Here is a 6,000-nt window from a genome sequence, read left to right as displayed (position 1 = left end):
GCGCGGGGGGGGGAGGCTTCCATCAGGCTGCCTGCAGGCTGCAGCAAGCAAAAGTGCCATCACCATCGAGGGGGGGGTGGATTAAGGCTCCCTTGAAGCTGTGGCGTCTGGTGAGCAAAAATCCTACTTTGTGAGCTGCTGGCATTAAGGGAGGGTCTGCGCGGGGGGGTCTGCGCTGCTGTTCGCTGGTCTGATCCAGCAGGGCTCTTCTAATCTTAAAATTGTCTAAGGCGAGTAAAAGAGTCCAAGGCAGCAACTTCACGCTTTCTTTACTATGAGTTGAGTGTATTTGCGCGCGCGCGCGTGGGGGAGGTTCTACGCCGGCAGGAAAAATCCTACTTTGTGAGCTGCTGCTGCCCCAGATGGGTTTCCATCCATGTCCCACGTGTGACGCATCCAGCATCCGTGACTCTCATGGCCCCCCCCCCATGGCAGCATAGCTTACTTGTCTTTCAGTCACTTCCGGCCAAGGGGGGGGGGAGGGGAGGGAAGGGCCCCAGACAGCATCCTTGACTCTCATCCACCCCCTTACTTGCAGCTCCTCTGCACACATAACTTTTCCAAGTCTCTGGAGGTGTGTATACATTTGTGTTTACAGGCTTGTGGTGGTGCTTATTTTATACATGGCTGAGATTATAAGTGATCAGAAGCTTGATGGTTTACAGGCTTGTGCTAGTACATCTGTGTTGCTTATTTTATACATGGCTGAGATTATAAGTGATGATACTTGGCAAGAGTCTGTGTTTGAGCATGATGCCAGTTTGATTCAGTGAGAGACTGGCTTGGGTTAGCTGGAACTGGGAGGATACTGCTCACCCTCTCTTTATATTTCATTGTATCTGGGAAATACCTGGAATTCAGGAGCATCCACCACCTCCCGAAGTAGTCTGATCCACTCTATGTGTGTGTGTGTGTGGCGCGTGCTCAGCAGCTGGACTTCCTTCTCTCCAGGCCCTGCCTGGAGGTTGGCAACCCCATAATTTGTGGTGCGCCGGGGTGTGTGTGTGTGCCAGAAGGTGGTCTCACCTAGAGTACAAAAAACTCTGGAGCCGGCCCTGAGTCTAAGGGACAGAGCTATGGCTCAGTGGTAGAGAATCTTGTTGGCATGCAGAAGGTCCCATATCCGACAGAGGGGCTCAGTTCGTTTCATTGCTAAGTTCTGGAACGAGCTCCTGCAGGTTCTTGGCACTGAAAGGGGCCTCAGCAGCGTGCACCACCCTGAGACTGATGGCCAGACTGAACAAGTCAATCAGGTGGTGGAACAATTCCTTAGGTGCTTTATTAACTATCAACAGGATGATTGGGTCAACTTGTTACCTTATGCTGAATACAGTTATAACAATTCTGTTCACAGTTCCATCGGACTGTCCCCCTTTAAGGCTTTATGTGGCCATGAGGGGCCCCTCTCCCCATGATGGGAACTCCTGATCCCCCTCCCCGGGCATCTCCACACTTGGTGGCAGAGTCTGAATGACCTCTGGTCTACCATTCAAAAGACTAAAGCGGATTACAAAACTCAGGGGAGGGCTCCTGAATGGGACTTGCAACCAGGAGACATAGCGTACCTTTTAACTAAGAATTTAAAAGGCCTCCAGCCGCAAAGGAAATTGGGCTGGAAGTATATTGGGCCTTTCAAAGTGTTGCGCAAAATCAATGATGTAACTGTTGAACTTGAGTTGCCTAAATCACTCGAAGATGTGCATCCTATTTTTTCATTTCAGTCTGTTAAAGAGGTATCTGGCTCCGAACAAGTGGAGACCTCAACCTCCAGCCCCGCCCCCCGATGCAGAATGGTGAGCCACACCAAGAGGTGGCTCAAATCTTGGACTCTAAACTCAAGTGTAGTAGTCTGTATTATCTTATTCAATGGCAGGACTTTGACCCCTCCCACAATGAATGGGTGAAAGATTGTCACGTACCTGCCCCTAAGCTTCTACGCACTTTTCACAAAATGTACTCCAATAAGCCTGGTGGGTGAGATCTTGAGGGGGGCAGTATGTCAGCTAGGCCTCTAGCTGCCATGGAGTGAGGGGGTGCCTCTGGAATTTCTTTTCTCAGTTTGGTGTCGTGGTTAAGTGCACGGATTCTAATCTGGGAGAACCGGGTTTGATTCCACACTCCTCCACTTGCACCTGGCTGGATGACCTTGGGCAAGCCATAGTTCTGGCACAGCTGTCCTTGAAAAAGAGCAGTTTCTGTCAGAGCTCTCTCAACCCCACTGACCTCACAGGGTTGTGTGAGGTATTGTGTGGAGGGGAAGGGAAAGGAGTTTGTAAACCACCCTGAGACTCCTTTGGGTAGTGAAGGGCAGGATATAAATCCAATCTCTTCTTCTTCTTCTGTTCCTTCAGTGCTTTTTTAAAATCTCTGTAACATGAGCATTTGGCCTCCTTATCTAGCATCAGCTTTCTCTTGGGAAAATAGACCCATTAACTTTGGCGGGCTTTACATACTCCTTGATTGGCTCAAGGCCATCAGGGGACCCTCTTGAATTATGTATATCTGCTTGCTCCGCACGCTTATTGCCAGTTCTAACACGAGATGTGTAAGGATAATCTGCATATTTCAGTGTCTCAATAAACTTTACTTCTTTGTATGAAAGTTGTTGGGAACTGATTGCTGCAGGAGTCTGACACACAGATGCTGGTGAGATTAAGGTTTCATAGGAGGAAGGAGCTAACTATTGTATGTTTCTGTCTGGTTCCCCAACTGCCGTTTCTAGCACATCCCCCATGCTTGTTAGCATCTCTCTTTTATAGGGGACTGAAGGGTTTTTTTCTCATGACACACTAAAATTGGCTTTGATTCTCTGTTATCTTTTATCATATGAAGTGGGATGGAATGTAAGACACTGCAAGTGTCCAGATAGATGCTGATGGTTCTCTTAATACATGTATAGTTACTTTATTCAGGAGAAATGGATAAAAGAACATAAAGCCTACCAGAGTCTTTCATGGCAGTTCTTCTAATCATTTTATCCAGATCTCTGATTAAAATCTGGACTGGAACACCTCCAGATTCTAGTGTCCTGGAACTATAGAACAGATAAAAGGAAGTCAGATTAGAACGGATAAAAGGAAGTACTTCTTCACCCAAAGAGTGATTAACACATGGAATTCACTGCCATAGGAGGTGGTGGTGGCTACAAGCATGGATGGCTTCAAGAGGGAATTAGATAAACATATGGAGCAGAGGTCCATCAGTTGCTATTAGCCACAAGGTATAGGTAGGAACTCTCAATCTGGGACAAGTGATGCACTGTATTCTTGGTGCTTGAGGGGGCTACAGTGGGAGAGCTTCTAGTGTCCTGGCCCCACTGCTGGACCTCCTAATGGCACCTGGTATTTTTGGCCACTGTGTGACAGTGTTGGGCTGGATGGGCCATTGGCCTGATCCAACACTGGCTTCTCTTATGTTCTTATGTTCTTAACTAATATAAAACATGAAATGTATTAATGAACATTACATGGACTGTGAGATATATCTAATGTACATTAGAGTCAGTGTAGCTTTTCCATTCGAGAGTGTGTATAAACTATTCTACATAACCCCATGCCTGAATAGTAAACACAGGTCACATTAAGTTTTAACTGCGTAGGGTGGTTATGTTTAGACCAGCAACATCATGCACTGATAACTTTTAGAATTCGGCTCTTGAAGTGCTTCCTGAGGACTTAGTGTGCTAAAACTCAGTGCACATGCACAGCACGAATGGATAATTGCCAGTATAAGCAACTGCTTCCAAAACAAAATGATGTTTGAGACTCAGCACCTAACCAAAAGCCTACTTGAAATTCATTTGTGAATATGTCATCATGTACTGTTGACTGAGGAACTTGTAAACAATATCAGAGTGAGATAAAAAGCAGTGAATAACTATTACAAGATCAAATTATGTTGTGCAGTCCATTTCACATGGAAATGCAGAAATGGATTAAAGTGTTGTATGTAAAAATGCTTTGGTGGATCATTCTTTTTCTTTTCCAAGCAGGAATTTCAAGTAGGGATTCTGGGGCCTTGGGCAAAAGTTTAGGATAATATCTATGAGTTACTGCCCCCCAGGGGGACAAGCATGGGGTAGCCCTCACCCTGTGTGAGGTGGGAAAGAGCCAGTGCTGCTGCCAGAAGCCAACTGCCCAAGGCCCAAATGGGACAGGTGCAAGTGGTGGCAGTAGCCTGCTTTTCTTCTTCTCCCCCCTTCAGGAGGGTGGGGCCATGAGAGGTCAGGGTCAGAGGTAGCTGCCCCTGTTGTTCATTGGCTAACAACAGCCTTGTTTCAAGGCCATTGTGTGAGTTCACAACCCAAGGTCCAAATAGAGCTGCTGAGAGAGGGAGATGGGGGGACAAAATTTGGGGGGCCCAATGTCAACTTGAGGGGCCCCAACTGGAAGTCTCCAACACAGTAGAGTTTAGCTTCCCCTGGAATGTCTCTGCTCTGCCCTTTCTGCCGTGATCTCCCTCTCACACGCACACACACACACAACACAGAATGAATGAGAGAAAGTTGCTGGGGGTCAGCTCAGTTTCCTCTGCCTGCCTCCTTCCTGTGCCTGAGTAGCCAGTCAAAAAGCCCACCATTTGCACCAATCTGTGTTCCATTTCCAGAGCTGCATAGAGAAGTTTCTCTTCCACAAGAACAGGACTGTCATCTGGTAAATGAGCCCCTAGGTGGAGACAGTGGGAGAGGTAGAGGGAGGGGGGAACTTCTCAATTATCTCATGCCCCAGAGAATGAAGGAGTTGTTATGTATGCGGACCGCCACCAGGGGTCCGCGGCTAAAGTAGGAGCTTGGGTCCCTGTCACGACCCCGCCCTTCCGCCTCTGTCTTATCGGCTATTTTCCAAGCCACCGCGGAGACTACAGGGTGTTTACTTTACTTCCGGGTCGTATCAACCAGCACAACGAGAGTAGGAAAGATAACTATTTGGTTTCCCTTTTTACTAATAATACCAATTAGCCAAATATACGGGTCAATTAAAATAATACATACATTTATTACGAACAATAAAAACACACAAGTTGGGGACAAGGAAAATGTACGTAGAACAAACAAAGAAACACAAAAGCTAACTAAGCTAACTCTATACTTCCCTGAGCACTTGGCTCTAAGCAGCAACAGATGTAGAGGCTGGCTGGTGCCTGGGATTAGCAGTCCGTCTGGTCCGATGTGCCCCATGCACAGTCCAGGCCTTCCACTCCAGCAACCGTGAGCAGTACAGCGTAATGGCTAGATGCTTCTCTCTTGTTTTTTGAGGATTGAGTAGACACGGGGGAAATCGCACGAAGCTGCGGGGCAAAATGCGGCCGCGCAGCAGCTTGTGTGAAATTGACACGTACCATCGGGGAAAAACGGAGGAGTGAGCGCGGAGGAGCGCTTGTGGGAAATCACTGTTTTTCTTTCTGTTTAAGGAGACAGCAGCAAATGTGGAGGGGCCAGGAGAACTGGAGCCAGTGGGATTTTGGTACCCAGGGCCTAGAGTTATTTTCTAAAGTTAGTGCAGATGCAGGACTCCAATCACCTGCCAGGACTATGTTTCAGAAAAGAGATGCTTTGGGGAAGAAGAAAGTGCTTGCTAACAAAGATAACAAAGTGCTGTTGTGTCCATGAGTGCCAGTAGCAAAAAACAATATACCTATTATCTGTAATCATCTTCTCCCTTCTTTTCCAAACCAACCCAGTGAGACAACGAGAGTGGGAGCTCGCAGAGTACTATGAACTAGATTTTGTCTCTTCTCTTAAATGTTGACATGTGCTAGGTGGTTGTTATTTGAAAATGTTTGAGTTTTTTTGCACCATACCTTATTGCAATGTGCACTGTGTAAATAAGTTAAATTAAAAATCTGCTCTTTAATAATCCTGCCCATATTCCTTTAATGTTTCTTACCTAATGAACAATTATTCTATTCATGGATGGTAGCAGCAAGGTGATAATATTTGGTTTTGATCAGGGTCACATGGGGGGTAGAGATGGAATCTTTGTCTGGGGGCCCATGGTGGCT

Source organism: Gekko japonicus, unplaced genomic scaffold, assembly GCF_001447785.1.
Source record: "Gekko japonicus isolate JY-2015 unplaced genomic scaffold, Gekko_japonicus_V1.1 scaffold1189, whole genome shotgun sequence".
NCBI classification, from domain to species: Eukaryota; Metazoa; Chordata; class Lepidosauria; order Squamata; family Gekkonidae; genus Gekko; species Gekko japonicus.
Note: the sequence above shows the minus strand (reverse complement) of the source record.